This window comes from Macaca fascicularis, chromosome 7 (genome assembly GCF_037993035.2).
Source record: "Macaca fascicularis isolate 582-1 chromosome 7, T2T-MFA8v1.1".
NCBI lineage: Eukaryota > Metazoa > Chordata > Mammalia > Primates > Cercopithecidae > Macaca > Macaca fascicularis.
Genome location: NC_088381.1, coordinates 95,628,243 through 95,650,710, shown reverse-complemented (window position 1 = coordinate 95,650,710; position 22,468 = coordinate 95,628,243).

Below are 22,468 nucleotides of genomic sequence, written 5' to 3'. Positions count from 1 at the left end.
TATAATTATAAAAAACTGACAGCAACCTACATGGCCTTAAACCTTAAGTTGATAAACTGTGGTACACTCAGAAAAGAAGAAAGACATATAAATCTACAGGAATAAATCCATGAATATTCAATATTTATTGCTCTGTGAAAGAAATTAGTCTGCAAATGCCCCATACCAAATGTTTGTAACTATATGACATGGTAAAAAAAGAAAAACAATATAGTAAAAAGATTAGTGCTTCCAGAGATGAGGGGAGAGGAAGTAGGGTTAAATTATGTGAAACAAGAAAGAAATTTTTTTTTACTATACTGAAACTATTTTTTATGATATTAAAATGGCGGACATAACAGTATGCATTTCTCGAAATCCATAGAGTTTTGAGCTTGAGGAGGAAGCATTAATTTATTCAACTTGAAAAAAAAAACTATCATTTAGGAAGTAGAGGGATTGCACGATGGAATGCAGAGTGTGACAAAATATTATAATTGTATTGAAAATGTATGAAACAACCTCACTGAGGTGGGTGGGGAAAACGTGCTGAAATAAGGAACTTCAAAAATGAGAGGAGACTGTAAAATTAAAGGTGAAAGGAAGTGTATACAAGCACAGTGCTCCAGTTAATAAAGTTGTTTCTCATGGAGGTATGGCTTAACATTTCTGACACCACTATATATGTACACTGTGAATGAACAATTAAAAGTGAGCGATGAATGGTGGATGGGAACAAGCAGAGGGTTATTCTTGATATTCTCCTCAAATTTCTTTAATTAATTAGTAAATGAATTAGCAAGTCCCTAACGACCGTTAGAGTCTGGTGAAGGAGTTGAATAAACAGCTGACTATTAATAGAATAATATAATATCGTGTTTATTATAAACAAAGGGCTATGTGAGTGTGGACCAAGAGACTGTTATTTTCAACTTTTTTCTAAAACTTTCTTGACAAAGTTGGCATTTCTACCTTACCTTAAATAGTAATCAGGAGTTAGATAAGTTGAAATGACACATTTTTCATGTAGAAAATATTACACATGACGGCATGGAGGTTCAAAATTTCCGGTTATAGGGAAATTGCAGGCTGCTGAAAAATGCAGGTTGCCAAAAGGAATGCAATATGATGCAAGATATTTGATTTTGGGCAAAAGTAATTTTAACTTCTATTATACAGTCTATGGAGAATGGGCAACATTGAGGGGTGACACCAAGGCTTAGGGGTAACACAAGCCTTGGTGTCCCCGTCTTTAAAAAATAAACAATAGGCCGGGCGCGGTGGCTCAAGCCTGTAATCCCAGCACTTTGGGAGGCCGAGACGGGCGGATCACGAGGTCAGGAGATCGAGACCATCCTGGCTAACACGGTGAAACCCCGTCTCTACTAAAAAATACAAAAAACTAGCCGGGCGAGGTGGCGGGCGCCTGTAGTCCCAGCTACTCGGGAGGCTGAGGCAGGAGAATGGCGTAAACCCGGGAGGCAGAGCTTGCAGTGAGCTGAGATCCGGCCACTGCACTCCAGCCTGGGTGACAGAGCGAGACTCTGTCTCAAAAAAAAAAAAAAAAAGAAAAATAAACAATAATAATTATCCCATTTAGATATTAAAAATTAAATAGGTTAGTGAATGCAAAGTATGCCATATAAATTCTGGCAAATAATATGTTCAAAATAAATTGTAACTTTGATTATTAAAGAATATATACACACACACATAAATATATATGTATGCGTATATGTATGTATATGTGTATTTGTGTATAACAGAATTAATTGTATATCATCGCTGAAGTAAAAGAATGGGAAGAAAAAATACTTTAGTGGGTCTCCAAATAGGAAAAGACTGTATACATATAGTCTTGCATATATATATATATTTATATAAATATATATACACACACATATAAATAAAATATATATGTATGTATCAATACACACATGAATAAAATATATATGTATGTATCAATACACACATATAAATAAAATATATATGTATGTATCAATACACACACACACACACACACACACACACGTATTCTCATGGGGATAACCAGAAAAATGGCTACAAAAATACAACCCTCTTAGTTTTATATAACCCTTTATAAATATATAAAACTAAGAGAAGGAGGGATGCCTTCTGAAACTTAAACGTTGTAAACCTAAGGGGTGTAAAGTCAGAGGATTTTACTCTGTTGGGACTGAATTCATTAACATAGTTATAGAAAGAGTCTGTCAATGAAAGAAGAATTAGTTGCCTATGGAAACTGAGCTACAGATGAAACTTTAAGGCATAAATATCTTTTCCACCTAGTAGAAGTCCAATTCCTGACACAGGAAGTCTGGGCAAGTGAAATTGCCAATTAAATTGGTAAGCCTTCCTACAATAAAAATAAATGTATGTGCCCATTTATATTAGCTTGGCAGTGTTAAATATTCTAATCATCGAACTTTATTTTTCTGATCTAATACATACTCAGCTATCATATGACTACATTTTGTTTTCTCATACAGGTGTGCGTTTGGATGGAAAGTATGTGCTGTTTATGCTGAAGTAAGAATTTTATTTTATATAACATAGTTCTTGTTATAAATTAATAAACTAACATTCTGATTGTTTGTTGTCATTGTGTGTTAAATTGTGTTTCCAAAATGAAATCCTAATCCCAATACTTGTGAATGTGACCTTATTTGGAAATAGATTATTGCAGATGTTGTCATTTTAAAACAGGGTCATATTGAAATGGGATGGGCCCTAATTCAATGAATGGTTTCTTTATAAAGTAAGAAGATATGGACACAGAGACATAAAGAAATATAGGGAAGAAGGCCATGTAATGACGGAGGCAGACAGTGGGGTGATGCAGGCACAAATCAAGGAACACCAAAAATTGCTGGCAACCACCAGAAACTAGAAGAGAGACATGGAACGGACTTTAAGTCAGAACTTTTCAGAGGGAACCAATATTGCCAACACCTTGATTTCAGGCTTCTAGCTTACAGAGATATGAGACAATAAACGTTTGGTTTTTTTTTTAAGCCACCTTATACTGTGGTACTTTGTTATGGCAGCCCTAGAAAACTAATACAATAGTCCAAAGAAAATAAATTATCTCCCTGTAGCCTAAAACTTTAAAATATTTTTTTTTCCCCAGAGGCTTTTTCTTTCACTTGTTGGTTTTGGTTTCTACACAATAGATCAAACATCTTCACTGATAATTTTCTTAGACTTTATTTTTGGAAACATTTTTCAAAGGACTCATAGAAATCTGTACTCTATGCTGTTGACTATTTCCACGTAAATAATTTGATATTTTTCATAGTAATTACTGGCTGTTGCTGTGCTATTCCTGCTGTCTTGAATGTTGTATATATAGCATGAAATCCCAACTTTTATTGAAGTAGTAGGATATATATAACTCTTCTATGGTTGTCTTCAAGCTGGAGCCTGTTTGTTAGCACTGCAGGGCACCGTGTGTGCTTGTGTGCGTGTGTGTGTGTTGTACAAGCTACTATATGAGAAATGTGGAGATATGCCTTTAGTTCAATTCTTTAGCTGCTAACTAAATTAGAGTTCTTATTGTTGTTTTAGTCAGGAAATAATGAAATATATCATCAATAAAGAGTTAAAGGAACAAGGTGAATCAATCTAATGGGAGAATCTAAATCTTCCCAGGGATCTATCTAAATCCATAAAAAGAGTACCAGTTGATAGGTAACAGCAGGGGATTAAAGACTGAAGCAGTTTGCTGTGGGCTATGAATGACCTGATCCCTTAATCCATCTGTCTTTTTATATGAGAATGTTATGCTAATTAGCTGAGTAAATTGTTTCCTGATGACATTAATTTTGTGCCTTTTTGTTATTCTAGGCTTTGACTTTCACTGTGATAAAAATATACTAAGGGGCATTTTCAATTTAGATGGTTCCTATCCCGATAAATTCCAACACAGCAATGTTGTGGAGGAAATGTGTATAAATAGGAAACTTAATCAATCCTGAGGATAGACATAGATGACTTTAGCTTCCTATATAATCATTCCCTTTAGCTTCTAAAGCATTACATTAACACACTTGAAATGTTAAAACATAATTCAAGGAGAATTTTAGCAAATGCAATTTTCATTGCCCCATTTTCTTTGGAGAAAATCAAGACTTGAATATTAACATGGAGGAAGTAATGGAACAGAGATAGTCGTGATGTGAAATCTTATTAGTAAACAAGAGCTGCATCTGAAAAAATATTGTCATTAAAGGCTATGTAGTAGTTAATTGAGTTTGATATGAAATTTAGCGCTGGAAAGTTAATGACTAATGCAGCTATTTCACAGAGCTTGGTTACTGCAGGCTCCATAATGATCTCCTTTTGCTTTGGAGCAACAATGAAATTAACCTCTCTTTTGTCCTGCAGGTGTTGTGTTCTGATAATGCATATCCTTTACAAGTTTGGGTAAATTATTTGCTTTGCATATAAATTAACTCCAAAGCTGAATCAATATTAGAATAATAAAAATGTAGAGAATATTTTTATTCCAAAGCAGCAAAGATTTATACAAAATATATCCAAATCCTAGATGCAATTTCAGGAGGATAGATTTAAAAATATTTATCTTACTCCAAAAAGAAAAAGGAGAAAGAAAAAAGGAAAAACTACATACAATTGAGAGAAAGGAGGAATGGTTTTGAAAAATACAATATTATGTTATTAATGTTACATTAGGGAGAAAGTAATTGAGAATCGATACATTTGTTTTTCAGTATGAAAACAAAAAGATGGCACTTACTTAACAATTCTTAAGTGATGTCTTCTGAGCTCCACTTTATTGGGTATGTATTGTTCCTAAGCTAAAATCTAATTCCAAAATATTAAGTATTACAGCTATAGTGTTGTCTCAGTCTGTTTTGTGTTGCTATAACAGACCACCTGAGACTGGGTAATTTATAAAGGAAAAAGGTTTATTTAGTTTATGGTTCTGGTGGCTGGAAAGTCCAAGACTATGGTGTTGGCATCTGTTGAGCTTCTGATGAGAGCCACATGCTATGTCACAACAAAGCAGAGAAACAAAATGGAAATCAGGCAAAACATTGCTTTATAAAGGAGGCAACTTTCTTTAGAATGACCAGCTCTTATAAGAACTAATCCATTATCATGAAAAATAACCCAGTTTCACCAGAAAGTTATTAATTTATCTTAATGACCTAATCACCTCTTCAAAGCATGATCTTCTAATACCTTACAGGGGAAATTAAATTTCAACATGAATTCTGGGGAGAACAACCCATGTCCAAACTATAGCTAGGGTAAAGACCTCAAATTTACTTAGACTCAGGGATTAATAATCATGTGTCATTGCCAATAAGCATTTTCTTTCTTTTGCACTTCCAAAGAGTTTTTTCACCACGTATTTTCCTCTATGTTTTTCTTTCTCTAGTATTTCTTTCTCTAAAAATTTGTGCTTGTGTAAATAATTTACAAATGCAACTTTTTTCTTCTTGGAAATGATAGCTAAATTCAACTTACTTTTATCTTATTCAAAATTCAGAGGAAAATTCAGAAGTGACCTATAAGATGTTTGAGAATATGCCATACTACATCAGGTGCACAAGTTCCTGTGAACAAGAAGCAAAAAAGCTAGCACATTCCCTAGTTCTGTTTTTAAAGAATAAGCTTATCAGTGGATATTGAGGAAAAAATCTACTGGTAATATTTAATTGAAGTGGGTATGGTAAAATAATATTATGAGCATTTAGTTCAAGTAATACATTTTGAACTTTAAGTTTTCTTCTGTTTATTTTATCTGTTTATAGTAATAATCCTGTTTGGTTCACTTCAGTATATTCACTATTCCTTTCCCTTACAATCAAGCATTGGACATGGCCTTGATATTGCTGGTTATTACCCATTGGGCTCACTGTTTATCTTTCGTTTCTAAATTCCAAAAGCAAAGTTGATTCTAAAGGATGATAATAATCATTAATAATTTATAGAGTACCCATCTCCAAAACAGAATCAGGAATGCTATAGACAATAATAAGCACACATTAAACCAACTGGGCACTGTGCCCAGAAAATCAGCCAAGTACACACAATAGGCAAGAAAAGCTTGTATGCATGTGCGGAGAAATAAGAAAGGGAAAACAATGCATAAAATACTTCCAAACAGAACAACCAGGGAGTCAACAGATTTTCAAACTTTCACAGAAAACACAAATATTTTGAAGTCATTTCTACTGGGTCTACTAACTGTCTTATAGTGTATGATAGATATGAACCCCAATGGAAGAAGTAGAAGCAAATTGAGTATATTCTAAAAAATTCAAAATTGGTAGGCATATTAGGTTTTAGGTTTTACAAGCTTCCAAGTGGTGAGTTACAAGACCACAATATAGGTGTAGGATTATGGGCTTTTTTATTTGTGATTATGACTTAAAAAAACAACCTTTTAAAATATATGATTTATTGAAACTAAAGCACTCTACATGAAATGGCATGTGATTATGACAAGGATGAACAAGCAGTCTCATGTATATATTTTCTTATATTATAAAACAGCACCTGAACTTTTTCATGTCAGATCTTTGCTGGCAAATTAAAGCAGGAAACTACTCCCATGAACTGAAGAAACCTACAGAAGTTAGCTTATTGAAATGCTGCCAGAGGCTTCATTTAGAGGGGATTTTACAGGTAGTAGGTCTAAAGGATACTAGCAAACAAAAAATATTAACAACATTTTTTTTCCCAAGGGAGAAGTACCCCATCAAATTTATTCCATGTAGGCCTGAGGGTTGGATGCTAATTTACTTACCATGTATTTATTATACAATACTACTTAGGCAGGTGTGACCCAACTATAATTGGCAAGAAACCAGGGATGTACATTTGCTTTTGCTATTATATCTAAACTAGAAGAAGACTAAATCCTTTAACAGGAATAAAAAGTTAACACAATGATTTAATTTAATTCTACTTGGTATAGATAACATTTGGTAGAGTTTCAGGAACTTACTATATATTCTAGCCCTTAATTTGTAATGAAGGCTATTCACAGTATAAATCTTAGCATAAACTAGGTAAAGAAATTACTTTTTTTGAATATGAATGTTCTTTTTTATTTATCCTGGAGTCATATTCAGTGAACTGAGAAATGCATTTTGTTAAACTGACACCTAGATTTCAGGGAGAATATACTCAAATAATAAAATATTTATATCAAGAAAATAATTTTTACTCCATGACATTATATTATTTATCAGATATGAATGTCATTAAAATTCATTTTCAAGCGGTGTAAAAGAGAATGATTCCTATGCCAATGTTTTCTTACAGTGTGAAATCTTATATTGATAAAAGGACAATATTTATATATGAAATTTTGGAAAGCTTTGAGCATAAAGTTCTCGGTCACATCATAACATTTTCTCTGACAGTGTGTGTGTCTTAGGGTAGGGAAAGAGAGTGGTTGAATATCCGTATCTTACTAATTAAGATGGTATGCCCACTGTCTAACAATTTACTTCCTGTATTGACTCCACTAATTAGGCTGCCATAACTTTATTTCTTAATTGTTAATATTTGGGAAAATTATCAATAAGTATAGAAAATGACAGTGTTATTGTTTCTGAAAAAATACGAAAAAGAGGATAGCCTTATTTATGCACAGCCTATTAAAAAGGGAGTATTTTTTCTTCTTAAAATGCATAGCTTGACCAGCTCCATTTAACACTGTTTTTTAAAAGACATGTTAATATCCTAAAGGTATAAATGAATTCAGTCATGGCTAATTGAGTCAAAGAGATTTAAAAATTATTTGAATTGTTTTATCAAATTGCTAGCTCATTGTTTAGTGTTAGATAGTCACAAAACAAATAGTTAAGTTCCTAAGATTGTTGTTGCAAACTGTGGGAACTAAAAGTCTTTAATTACATTATTTTGAAAGCAAAAAGTGATTTCCATGCAAAATATTTTAAAGGATTTCTACCCAATGTCAAATTTTCTCATCTATTCATTTAACAAACATTGATTGAATATCCATTGTGTCTTAAAAATCAATGACGAATAACATTCTAAACGTCAGCAAGCATATGGTTGAACACTAAATAAAGAACAAAAACCAAGGTAATTACAGTAGAGTGTTTCAGTGATATATTAGCACCAAGAACAGGGAGCTATAAAAAACACTGGAAGAACGTCTAACTGAATCTTTGGGGAGTGAAGAAAAACTTTCTTTGGAAAATAACCTCTAATCTGATATCTAAAGGACCAGTAGGAGTTATCCATAAAAAGGAGAAAGAAAATTCCAGGTAGTTGAAATGGCTTGCTGAATTGCCAGGGAACAGATTACTAAAATGTTTAGTAATACTCATGGCCATTTTGTTTATAATTTTGAAACAGATATCATGTAGTCAACACAATAGGCCAGATAAGGACCTTTGGTACACATAACCCTTTTTCTGTAAGATATTGATAGGTATCATTTGAATAAAATTGGTGATATTTAGTGTTTATTGGTGTTTGGGAAAAACATGTGCTTCCTAAAATTTTAGCATATTTTCCTATATGATTTCTCCTTAATAAATTGATGTACAAAGCAAATATCCAGGAGTTGTTAATGGTAAGCAGTAATTTCCAAAATTGCATAACCAAGAAACTCTTTACTCATAGAACAACCCTTTGAACATCTTTTCTCAGGAATATACTTTGAGAAACATTGCTTAAATACATGTGGGAAAAAAAGTGTTCTAAATTCAAGTTCTTTATGGTGGAGATTACTGAAAAAGTATGGGAGAAAATTATAAATTTTGATAGAAAATCGTAGGGAGTTGAATGGTGTCTGCCCAAAAGGTTTGTCCGCCCAGAATCTCGCAGTCTGACCTCATTTGTAGTAAGTATCTTTGGAGATGTAATAAGGTAATCAAGTGTGCTCATCCTGTATTACAATAAATTCTAAATCTAATGAGTGTCCTTATCAGAGATAGAATAACAGAAAGACACACACACAAAAAAAGCCGGAGCGGGGGGAGGGGAGAGCATGTGAAGACAGAGTCAGTGATTGGAAAGACAAAAACAGCTAAGAATTGCTGACAGCCTGCAATGGGTTTTGTTTTGTCTGGGTCTCCAGTGGAAACCAATACTGCCAACACGTTGATTTGTCTTCTGGCCTCCAGACATGTGAGAGAATCAATTTCTGCTGTTTTAAGTCACCAAGTTTGTGGTAATTTGTTATGACAATCCTGGAAACCTAATAGAACAATGTGATGCTTTAGAACTAGTTGTAGTTGAACAAATTTAAACCTTAACTCATATTCTTACCAAACAGTCCCCAAGGAATTATGGATGCCCCTTGATTTCATGTCCTTGCATTACCCTCCCAACCTGACAATAGATGAGCTTTGTGCATTAGTTGAGCCATGAGAATGCAGCTAAGGAGACACTGTATAAGTTTCAGTCCTAGGCTTAAGGAAGCTTTATAGCTTTTATTGACTCTGTCTTTTGCCTTGAGCCACTGTGCAAAGATGTCTAAGTTAGCTTCCTTGTGGATGAGACACTATGATGAAAAAATCAGGAGGAAGGAAAGACTGGGAAGATAGAGAGGAAGACCCAGTTGTTCCTAGTCATTCCAGCACAACATATGAATGGGGCCAGCTAGGATCCTCCAGTCCCTATGGAGCTGCCTGCTGAATACAAACATATTAAAGAGTCCAGCAGACACCATCTAGGGGAGAGATGAACCACCCAGCCGAGTTCAGCCCAAATTCAAGAATCATGAGCAGGTCCACCTGTGCTGCTTAGCTGTTTTAAGCTGCTATGTTTAGACCGGTTTATTACACAGCAATTGAAAGCTGTAACTAATATGATTATCAAGCATTTGTTTTTAAAACAAGGATAGACAAAAAAGATTAATAGATATAAGACTAGGTTATGTGCTGTAGCAAAGATGGGTCTGACCTTTTTTGTTCTTTTCCAATTAAGAGTTTTGATAATCTATCATGCATTTTTAAATTCTGTCTTGCATACACTTTATCTCTGGATAAAAAATTCAAGCCACCTGTAAATAAATAGAAACAGTAGGCATAAATACATCAAATAAAAGTTATATTAAAATTCTGCAGAAATGTAACAAGAATAAAATAGCTGAACTGGATTTTTAGCATGCTCTACACTCAACTTTTATGAGAAACAGACAAATGACAATCTCATGCCAAGGATTTGTTTTAAAAGGCTGTATTACAGGTAGAGCATTGAGTAACACATGTTTTAACACCTTTATCTTCAGAGTACTGCAGACAAATGATATTCATGACTCTACACGATATTGAAGTGGTATCTGAATATTAACAACTAAATTCTGACCAGTTGTGTTTTAAAACATTTAGCTATTTATTGTTATTTTTTTTAAAATTGGAATGTGCATTTTATGTATATTTAACTATGAAGTCACTGGACAGTTCATTAACATATATCGTGTTTTTCAGTCATTACTAGGAGTAATCTTTATAGAAATACAAGTAACAATCATTATCACAAATGAATTCTTTTTTTTTAATTAATTAATTTATTTATTTATTTATTTATTATTATTATACTTTAAGTTGTAGGGTACATGTGCATAACGTGCAGGTTTGTTACATATGTATACTTGTGCCATGTTGGTGTGCTGCACCCATCAACTCGTCATTTACATCAGGTATAACTCCCAATGCAATCCCTCCCCCCTCCCCCCTCCCCATGATAGGCCCCGGTGTGTGATGTTCCCCTTCCTGAGTCCAAGTGATCTCATTGTTCAGTTCCCACCTATGAGTGAGAACATGCGGTGTTTGGTTTTCTGTTCTTGTGATAGTTTGCTAAGAATGATGGTTTCCAGCTGCATCCATGTCCCTACAAAGGACACAAACTCATCCTTTTTGATGGCTGCATAGTATTCCATGGTGTATATGTGCCACATTTTCTTAATCCAATCTGTCACTGATGGACATACAAATGAATTCTTATAAGAAACAGTTATTCAAGTCTTTCTCTCTCTCTTTCTCAAATGCACGTGCACACGCACACACACACTTCAATGTTTGTATGCCTGTGGATTGTGAGAGAGTGAGAATAAGCCTGTAAATAGAGAATTGTATCAGAATTCTTGTAGCAAATAAGCTATTGTGAAAATTGAGCCAACTTAGTATTGGTCTTGGGAAAGACATTTTCTCTTTTCTGACCTAGTCTTTTCTATTAAGTGAAAGATGTCACACAATGACCACTCATCTATTTTTTATGGATACATAAATTGTACATTACATGGAAAGAAGAGAGAAAATAATCCTAATTTTATATAATGGACAGTTTAGAAAGCCTGATAGAGACTAATGTAAAATTAATGTTTGAATAAATGTGTTTATACTATTGCTCTGTTAGAGTGTTGCTACTTTTGGTTTGTTTTTCTGTTGTCTTTTCAATATGTATTTAGTATGATTTTTAATAATCTTGTCTATCTTTTTCTTTTTATCTTTTCTTATCCTTTACCTCTTGCTCCTTTTCCTTATTCTCCTTGTCTTCCTCCTCAGTCTTCTCATCTTCATCTTCCTCCTCATCCTCTTCTCTATTTGTTTTCATTACAAAATAAAATAAGCAATCAGAAAAGTTCATACAGATATTGTTACTTATCTTTAGGGTCCTGGATCTAACTTAGTGCTGTTGCTTCTGTTTCTTCTCTTTTGTCCTCCTCTTCTTTTTCTCCTTTGTGTTCTGTTTTACTTTTTAAAAATATATGCCACAACTCTGATTTTTAATCTGATTGTGTAAATGATTCTTAAGAGCAAAATCAATTTTAATATTTGTTATAAAACAGAAACACAGCAAAGCATTTTGCAAAATTTACCATAAAGTAAATAATAACCATTCCTAGTACAATAAGGCTGCAACTATTTTTCTTTCATCCTCTGCAACATTTTTATCTGACACAGTCTCTGCTGTTTCCAAGTTCAACGTCCTGCAGCAAGCGTTGCCAGCAATACAGAATACTTTCAATTAGTAGTTCTCTACTTCTCTGGTCGCTAAGCAACTGACCTATGGTGAAGAATACATAATGATCTGTATAGACACCTTAGAGCAGTAGAAAGTATAAGCTTCACAAGTTTCATTTGCTCTCTCGTGTTGATGTTACAATAACCAGTTAATTAAATGCGTGGAAATATTTGATAGTAGTTTGCCATAATAAACTCAAAGATTAAAAGCAGCCTCAGAAAAAGGTAGAAATAAACACAACATAAAATATTGTATTTGTCATTTGTTCATGTATGTCACTTTATTGTTTTAGGGAGGGCAAGAAATCAGGTTAATATTTTATTAAATGTTTATATTCTAGCTACTGTTTAAGACAGAATTCATCAAGTAGCAGAAGTGATGGAAGGGCTAAGGGGAAGAAAGATGGACAAAACCTGAAAATTGAAAGTGCAAATAAAATGAAAATTACAAATGAAAATCAGTATGCCTGAAATATACATGACTGTTTAGTAGAGTGTCTTCATGTGGGTTAAAGAAGAAAAGGAAATATCAGCTGGAATCAGCAGAACAGATTTAGCACTTGACCCTTGGATACTTTTCATTCTATTTATCTATCATATTTTTATTGGTTTTTATTCCATTGACTACTATATGCACTAACCCTCAGCAAATTCACTCAATAGAGAGGAGAGATTGTATCTCCACTGTATCAGTGGAGCTGCTTAGGAACTTTTCCCCTGCTTCTTGTATGTATTTGTCCTATTTGTACATTGTATTTTATGAGCTGCTTTAGAATAGTAGAATAACTTTCCTTTATATGGTATAGAACTTTTGATATATTTCAAAGAAATTTTTAAAAAAATGATCATTTGAAATGTATGTTCTCATACTGTATGTGCAAATATCAGTAGTACAAACACTACTAGGATTAATGAAAATGAAAATCCTAATATATTAAACTTAGAAAAATAGACTAAATATTTACTGAAAAGCAACAGATAACCGAAGTTTCATGTTACACAATGAAAATCCTTGAGACATTAAAGAGGACTTTCACTGTCTTTGATGATGTCCTCTTTTATACATGAAGTTCTTCTAGCAGAGTAACTAGAACTAAACTTTAAACTTCCTTTTAAACCACACACTGTGAATGCATCTGTGAAAAAGACCTACATACTACAAGATAACTTTAATTACATATCTTCTGTGGGGTCCACACTTTTAGTTTAGTATAGGTTTATGCAAAGTGATTCTATTAGTAATGTGTAATTTAAACACACACACAAACTAGCAGGCCTTGCCCCCATCAATGTCTGGATGATATCAGAGAAGGCCATGTGGGAATCTAGAACTTTCTACCCTACCAGGTAGTTACAATGTGCCCCATCCTTCCCCACCAGGTTCCTTAGGTGTCAAAGTAAACTAAGTGAGAAGTTGGAACTTTCACCATCATCTAGTGGTAATGAGGTCCAAGGCCTCCTGATATTTGCTTTCCCTTCAGTGTAGGCCATAGTGGAAGTAGAAACAAGAAAAGAATCCCCCCGCTCTCCAAAGGTGGTTGAGGAGGGATACATTTTTATCACCACCTAGCAATAACAAGGCACCCCCACTTTCACCGTGTGTGGTGTCACAGGAGGTTTATTTCCAAGAATTAAAATACAGAGCCTTACAGCATAATATCCAAATTACCCCAGATACATTGAAAATTACTCACATATCAAGCACCAGAAAAAAATCTCATCTTGAATGAGATAACACATGCCAACACAGTAATAACACATAAATTAGATTTATTCACAAGGATTTTAAAGCCACCACCATAAAAATGTTTTAATGAGCAATTCCAAATATGCTGAAACAAATGAAACAATGGAAAGTTTTACAAAGAAATAGAAGATGCCAAGTGACAAATAGAAATTTTGGCATCGATAAATACCATTGAAACTTTAAAAAATACTTGATGGCTCAACAGGGTAATGGAGGAAACAGAGAAAAGAATAAGTGAACTTGAAAATAGGACATTAAAAATTTACTAATCCAAAGACCAGAGGGAATATAGACTGCAAATGAAAAAGAACAGAGCCTCAAGGACATATAAGACTATAGCAAAAAATCCACTATTCGTGTCATCAGAGTCCTAGAAGGAAAGGCAAAAGTGGGTTGGGCCAAAAATATATTTGAAAAAATAATGTCCGAAATGTTTTCGAATTTGGCAAAAGACATACAACTACAGATTCAGGAAATGAGAAAACCTAAAACGGGACAGATACAAAAAAAAATTAACATAGAAACAAGTCAATTTCAGAAAACTTCAACAGAAGAAAAAACCTTGGAAGCAATGAGGTAAAACAATGCTTCATCTCTCCAGAAGAAAAACAATTTGAATGACAATGATTTTCTATCAGAAATAACGGTGGCCAGAAGGAAGTGATATATTTCTCAAGTATCGGAAAATAAGAACTGTCAATCCAGAATTCTGTATTAGGCAAAAATATTCTTTAGAAATGAAGGAGAATTAAATAAATTCTCAGAAGAAGAAAAATTAAGAATTGGTTGCAAACAGACCTACCCTAAAGAATAGCAAAAAGTTCCTGAAACATAAAGAAAATGAGTAAGGTGCCTGAAATCATCAGAAAAATGCAAGAGTAACAGAAAGAGCAAAGATATGAATAAGTACAAGAGATTTTTCTTGTTGAGTTTTCTAAATTATGTTTGACTTTTGAATCAAAACCTGTAACATTAAAATGGCTATCAATACCTAAATTTAAAAAATTTAAAAATTATATAAACAAGGATTGGTAAAGAGACTTCTAACGAGAGAAGGTTTTTACACTTCACGAGAAGTGTTGGATATTTTGATACTGGTAGTGGTCACAAGAATTTACACATGTAATAAAATGACAGATGTATACACACATATTTTTTCAATGTCATTTTTTTGGTTTTAATGTTTTACTGTAGCTACAAAAAAATGTAACCACTGGGGAAACTAGGTGAAGAGTACGAGAGACTTCTCTGCAGTATATTTGCAGCCTTCTGTAAAACTGTAATAATTTCAAAATCAATACTTAAAAAATCAAAATACATCTAATAGACGAATAGTTTCATATGGAGAGCAGAATGATTAAAAAATGAGATATTTTGTTAATATACACCTGTGAAGGCATCCATGAAAGGTATCAACATTTGAAATTATGTAAGTCCAATGCTGCAGGAACGTGGGCATACTTCAGCTTATTTTAGATGTTTTGGAAAGCCAAAGTCATCTCTGATACGTTCTACATTGATAACAATAACTTGGGAGACTTCTCAGTCTCCAAAATTATACTATTTCTAAAATATAGGTAAATATTATCTTCATCCTAAATCTTTCAAAGTTTAAGAATGTCGTTGATAGTCATTGCTCTAGAGGAAAATACAGAGATCAAGAAAAAAATATCTGGAAAAATGAAAAAGAATAATTTTAAAAGCTTCCTCAGAGAGACAGAGTTTCAGATGGATATAGTTTACAACTCAGCCATGAATTTCTCACTTCTCTTCTAATACTGGTTACTCTTTTGCTGAATGAATCTACCTTATGAATATAAGTAAAAAAATGTTCCCATGATAAGTACAACATCATCAAATACAGCTATTTGTATAAAAGTTTCAAGTCAAAATGGACCCATTTCTGTTGTTCTTCTTACAGGGAGATGCTTATTCCCCTATCCGTCATTAAAAAGGTCAAAAAGTATACTTGCCTATAATAGAGAATATGCATAACATTTATTAACTCGTGCTTATTATAATGTTAACACATTATCTGCCACTTCAAGAATGTGGGCATATTTAGAAAATGTTCAATATGGTATCTATAAATTATTCCGTGGCAGATTTTGATTTAATTTTTTTCACCTTCATTTTAATAACAATGGAGTGGTTCTTAATATAATATTTTCATTATTTGCACGTCCTTTACAAGAAGGCTTGGGATCCTATGTGTAATATTTACCCCAAAAGAAGTTCCAAACAGGTCAGACTTCTAATTGTTCATAACAAATAATTAAGGATTAGAAATATAGATGCTATACAATTCAAATATGAATCTTTTGGTATTAACCCCTCACCACTGAAAACACATTAACTGACTTGTAGTGTTTGAGCATTTCCACATGAAGAAAATGGATCACTGTATGTCTCTTAATATCTGCATAGCCTTAAACCAGAAGATAGAACATGATTGCTCAGGAGACTCAAATGATTTCAAATCAAGTTATTTTAAGTACGTCATTTGAGCAGAAATAACACAATGTGCAGAATACTGCAAGTGAGTTTTCTTTTCTCCAAACAGTGTGAGCTAAATCATGTTTACTATAATGATAATATTAATTATTCTATGGATATGCTAGAATTACGACTGATCTTATGTTGTTTACTGATCACGTTTTCCAAAACACTTTAAATTGTGCTTAACCCTTTCATAGCCTTTTATTGTTTACTGATTCATTCAACAAACTAAAATTATTTAACTAATTGGTAATAATGTGTACTGAAATAAAAAATAATAATGTCACTTCAGATTGTTACTGATTCTTAAGTATTCTCTCCTATGGTCTTCATGGCCTAATGGTTTTAAGTTATACACAGTATTTCACTTAAAATATTATGGAAAACAGCATCTGCAGCTTTAAACAAATTACATAGTTCATATCTGTACTTTTTAAATCATGATGTGTTAAACTTTATTACAATCTTAGAAGTTGAATTTAATTCTTTTATAATGTCCTCTAGGCTCTCTCTCCTGATGATAGACAGATAGATAGATAGATAGATAGATAGATAGATAGATAGATAGGCAGACAGATATTTTCCTTTTAGAAAACCTCTTGCTTTTCTGATATCCCACTCTCTCTGACAGCATTATACTCAAGTGCAAGGGTGGGAAATGTGTTGACTGCCAGGATATTAGATAGCTGGGTTAAAGGCCATAATTAAACTGATATAATATAAAAGGTAATACAGAATCAAGAAAAAAAGTAGACAATGAAAATATAACTTTGTAAAAAAGTTTTTATTCTAATATACAGGTATGTTAATGAAAATAATAGTGTGAATGGTTTCTAAAAGACATACATGAACAGTATTGTTTTATGTTTTATGAATATGCCAGTAAGAAAATACTTTGACAAGAAGCAGAAATTCTAAAGGTTCAGTGTGAGATTTCCACCTATAATTTTCATTTGACTGGCTAGAGTTACTTGCATTACTTGAGTTATACTATTTTAAAAGTATTTGTCAACAGTATGTACCCCTTTGATATTTTTCCTCCCTTCTACGGTGACTTTTAAAATCGAAATCTAATCAAGCTGCCACTGAGGACACACTGATTGTTATATTAAACATATACATGTTTAAGCCTTGTTAAATACAGACTGGGTTTCAGTAAATCAGAAATGGTTAAAAAACACACAAAAAAGTGAGGCCCGGCGCAATGACTCATGCCTGTAAACCCCGCACTTTGGGAGGCCGAGGTGGGAGGATCACGAGGTCAGGAGATTGATACCATCCTGGCTACCATGATGAAACCCCGGCTCTATTAAAAATAACAACAAATCAAGGGTATTCAGTTAGGAAAAGAAGAAGTCAAATTGTCCCTGTTTGCAGATGACATGATTGTATATTTAGAAAACCCCATTGTCTCAGCCCAAAATCTCCTTAAGCTGATAAGCAACTTCAGCAAAGTCTCAGGATACAAAATTAATGTGCAAAAATCACAAGCATTCTTATACACCAGTAACAGACAAACAGAGAGCCAAATCAGGAATCAACTTCCATTCACAATTGCTTCAAAGGGAATAAAATACCTAGGAATCCAACTTACAAGGGATGTAAAGGACCTCTTCAAGGAGAACTACAAACCACTGCTCAGTGAAATCAAAGAGGACACAAACAAATGGAAGAACATACCATGCTCATGGATAGGAAGAATCGATATCATGAAAATGGCCATACTGCCCAAGGTAATTTATAGATTCAATGCCATCCCCATCAAGCTACCAATGAGTTTCTTCACAGAGTTGGAAAAAACTGCTTTAAAGTTCATATGGAACCAAAAAAGAGCCCGCATCTCCAAGACAATCCTAAGTCAAAAGAACAAAGCTGGAGGCATCACGCTACCTGACTTCAAACTATACTACAAGGCTACAGTAACCAAAACAGCATGGTACTGGTACCAAAACAGAGATATAGACCAATGGAACAGAACAGAGTCCTCAGAAATAATACCACACATCTACAGCCATCTGATCTTTGACAAACCTGAGAGAAACAATAAATGGGGAAAGGATTCCCTATTTAATAAACAGTGCTGGGAAAATTGGCTAGCCATAAGTAGAAAGCTGAAACTGGATCCTTTCCTTACTCCTTATACGAAAATTAATTCAAGATGGATTAGAGACTTAAACGTTAGACCTAATACCATAAAAACCCTAGAGGAAAACCTAGGTAGTACCATTCAGGACATAGGCATGGGCAAAGACTGCATGTCTAAAACACCAAAGCAACGGCAGCAAAAGCCAAAATTGACAAATGGGATCTCATTAAACTAAAGAGCTTCTGCACAGCAAAAGAAACTACCATCAGAGTGAACAGGCAACCTACAGAATGGGAGAAAATTTTTGCAATCTACTCATCTGACAAAGGGCTAATATCCAGAACCTACAAAGAACTCCAACAAATTTACAAGAAAAGAACAAACAACCCCATCAAAAAGTGGGCAAAGGATATGAACAGACATTTCTCAAAAGAAGACATTCATACAGCCAACAGACACATGACAAAATGCTCATCATCACTGGCCATCAGAGAAATGCAAATCAAAACCACAATGAGATACCATCTCACACCAGTTAGAATGGCAATCATTAAAAAGTCAGGAAACAACAGGTGCTGGAGAGGATGTGGAGAAATAGGAACACTTTTACACTGTTGGTGGGATTGTAAACTAGTTCAACCATTATGGAAAACAGTATGGCGATTCCTCAAGGATCTAGAACTAGATGTACCATATGACCCAGCCATCCCATTACTGGGTATATACCCAAAGGATTATAAATCATGCTGCTATAAAGACACATGCACACGTATGTTTATTGCAGTACTACTCACAATAGCAAAGACTTGGAATCAACCCAAATGTCCATCAGTGACAGACTGGATTAAGAAAATGTGGCACATATACACCATGGAATACTATGCAGCCATCAAAAAGGATGAGTTTGTGTCCTTTGTAGGGACATGGATGCAGCTGGAAACCATCATTCTTAGCAAACTATCACAAGAACAGAAAACCAAACACCGCATGTTCTCACTCATAATTGGGAACTGAACAATGAGATCACTTGGACTCGGGAAGGGGAACATCACACACCGGGGCCTATCATGGGGAGGGGGGAGGGGGGAGGGATTGCACTGGGAGTTATACCTGATGTAAATGACGAGTAGATGGGTGCTGACGAGTTGATGGGTGCAGCACAGCAACATGGCACAAGTATACATATGTAACAAACCTGCACGTTATGTACATGTACCCTAGAACTTAAAGTATAATAATAATAAATAAATAAATAAAAATATTTGGGAAAAAATAAATAAATAAATAACAACAACAACAACAACAAAAAATAGCCGGGCGAGGTGGCGGGTGCCTGTAGTCCCACCTACTCGGGAGGCTGAAGCAGAATGGCGTGAACCCGGGAGGCGGAGCTTGCTGTGAGCTGAGATCGCGCTGCTACACTCCAGCCTGGGCGACAGGGCAAGACTCCCGTCTCAATAAAGGGCGGGGAGGGGATGAAAAGTAATGTAAAAGGAGTTGCTCCCTAATTATTTATATTGTACTAAACAAAATTCTCAGTTCCAAAACCAAAATGTAATGACTGCACCATTTTTCACTTTTTCTAGATGTGGTCAGAGAGTTTAAATGAAAGATATGATACATGAAAATACTTGGTGAGTAATAGGTATTGCTGAATGATATAAAGTTTGAGAACACACTTTTTTGCTTGAAACATAAAATGGGTGATTTATATTATTTTATTTTTAAATTTAGAAATAAAGTATAAATTTTATATAATGCAAGTGCTTTTCCTAGGTTTCAGTTTTGTTTTAATTTGGGAGTAAGGATAAAAGAAGCTATTTATAAATAGTACTAAGTCCATGTGTTCTTTCCTCTAAATACATCTCAATGTGTTATGAAGATCAAATGTTCTGAAAAAGCAAATTTCCTCTAAACCTGAGTCCTCTCTTTCACTAGCAGAGAGAAAAAGTCTCTGCCAAAGTTACTGGATAAAAACAGAAACTGAATACTTTATTAAAGGAAAAAATAATTTTTTTTTTTAATATTAAGTCAACTTGAAATAAAAGAAAAAAGTTAGCTATTCAGGCCTGTCCCTAACATTTGTGGGAGCTCGGAAGTATTGTAAATCTAGATCCACATATTAATGACTACATATTTATAAGACATCAATCAAGCTTAACAATTGTTAAACTGTATTGAAATTCCTACATTGACAACTTCATAACAACTTAAAAAATTAAACTGAAATCTGCATTCTTGGACTGTCAGGAGGAGGTCCACATTGGAATATGAGGATTGGAAAGAGGCTCCAGGTCAGTCAATTTCATTCTCTTCCCGTCTCTCTTTCCATCTTGCTTGATGAGGGGTTTGCTACATTCAAGATACCGCAGCCTATTTGTCCAACATCTTCTCATGAGACATCCCCTTTGACCAAGGGTTGTACACACCAGTCCACCTTCAAAAAGATTGGTTTAGGGAATAGCCTTGAACAGACCTTGAAAGCAATCTTAGGACCTTTTATTTCTCCTAAAGAGGAATCCAGAATCCTGAGTATTGGCAAATTGGCATAGCACATGGATGGGCATGACTTTTGTTTCACATGAGTACATTCACTTGTTTTGTGGACTGCTCGCCACCTCCCTTCTTTTCTCCTTCCCAGCCCCCATGGGAGGAAGGTAAAAGTGGTTTATGGTTCACTCTAAAGGGCTGGCCTAGAACCTGAGTTCTTCTTCCGTTTGGTCTAAGTTTAGCATTGCAACTATCTTGTTCCACTTTTTACATTTACCACGAAATGGGTCAAGCATATAAAGAGAGACTAAAGACACTTTTAATACATATATGTAAATGAAAGTTTATTAATAAAATTGAAGGACACATATCAACACATAGTCACTTCTTTTCTAGAAAGAAAACACTCCCTATTTTATAGAATTGCTATGTGTATAGTTCTTTAGTAAGTGCTATGTGTGAGCAGAAAATGTAGAATACAGATCTTTTATCTTCAGGTCACTTAATACCCAGGTCTAAACATAAGAAACATAAACATAAAAAAGTAACTTGCAGAAACGTGCTGTGCAATATATATTGGGAATCTTCTAACGAGGGAGATGTCATCGTGGACTATGATAATCAAAGGAAGGTTAATAGAGCTTCCTATTATGTGATACTTGGAATAATATTATGGGGAAGAGGAAAAATGCTTTATGGATAACTTAAAAGACTAGTGCAAATTTGGTGATAAGCATAGAAAACATATTCAGAGGTATAGAATGCATACATTAGACAGAATAATGTTATTGTTTCAGAATATTTAAATATACAATTAGAAGTAAATGTTGGGACAAATTATGAAGGATTTAGAATATTAGATGTGAGAATTTGAACTTTATTCATAAATAATCAAAAAAAGAAAGAATGATTGTAAATTTCCCAAGAAAGGGCTATCCATCAAAAGGAAAGTCAGGGAACAACATGTACTGTGTATTCAAAAAAAAAAAAAAATCAAAAGACTCTCTTCCACTTTCACCTTTTAAGTATAAGGGTCACAGGAGGTAAAGAAAGTAGAAATAAATGTGAGAATTCATTGAAAAAAAGAATTTAAGTATATGAGTAGACATGGACAAACCAAGGTAATGACAATGTCTGTGACCACAAATTTTTAATCAGTTTGACAATAGTACCTTTGACGTAAATAGGAGAAACTTGAGTCAGGAACTTTGTCCTTTACTCATAGCACCTGGCATAAGAGCTGGAGCCAGTTTTAGGTTTTTGCTAGCTTTTGTTTTTTTGTTTTCTTTATACATAAATAACAGTAAAAAATGAAAATGGCTGGAAAAAAGTTGGAAATTTGAGACTGGAGCTCAGGATAGGATTATGATGTAGATTTAGTATACTCATTTACATAGAGGTGACGGTTTACACTATTTTGAGAAGAAAAATGATGATTCTGACGGAAAGTTAAAAATCAAGAAAGGAAATAAAGCATTGGATAGACAGGAAAGGATTCAGGATAGGTTCATGTTATAAAAGCCTTAAAAGGACAGGTTGATAGAGTTTTAAAATATTACGGTAAATAATAATGTTAGAAAGAAATTGATGGCAGATTTCTCCCACCAAACATGCTATCATAATCAGACTACCTCCCACCAGAATTTAATCAAAACCATTGCC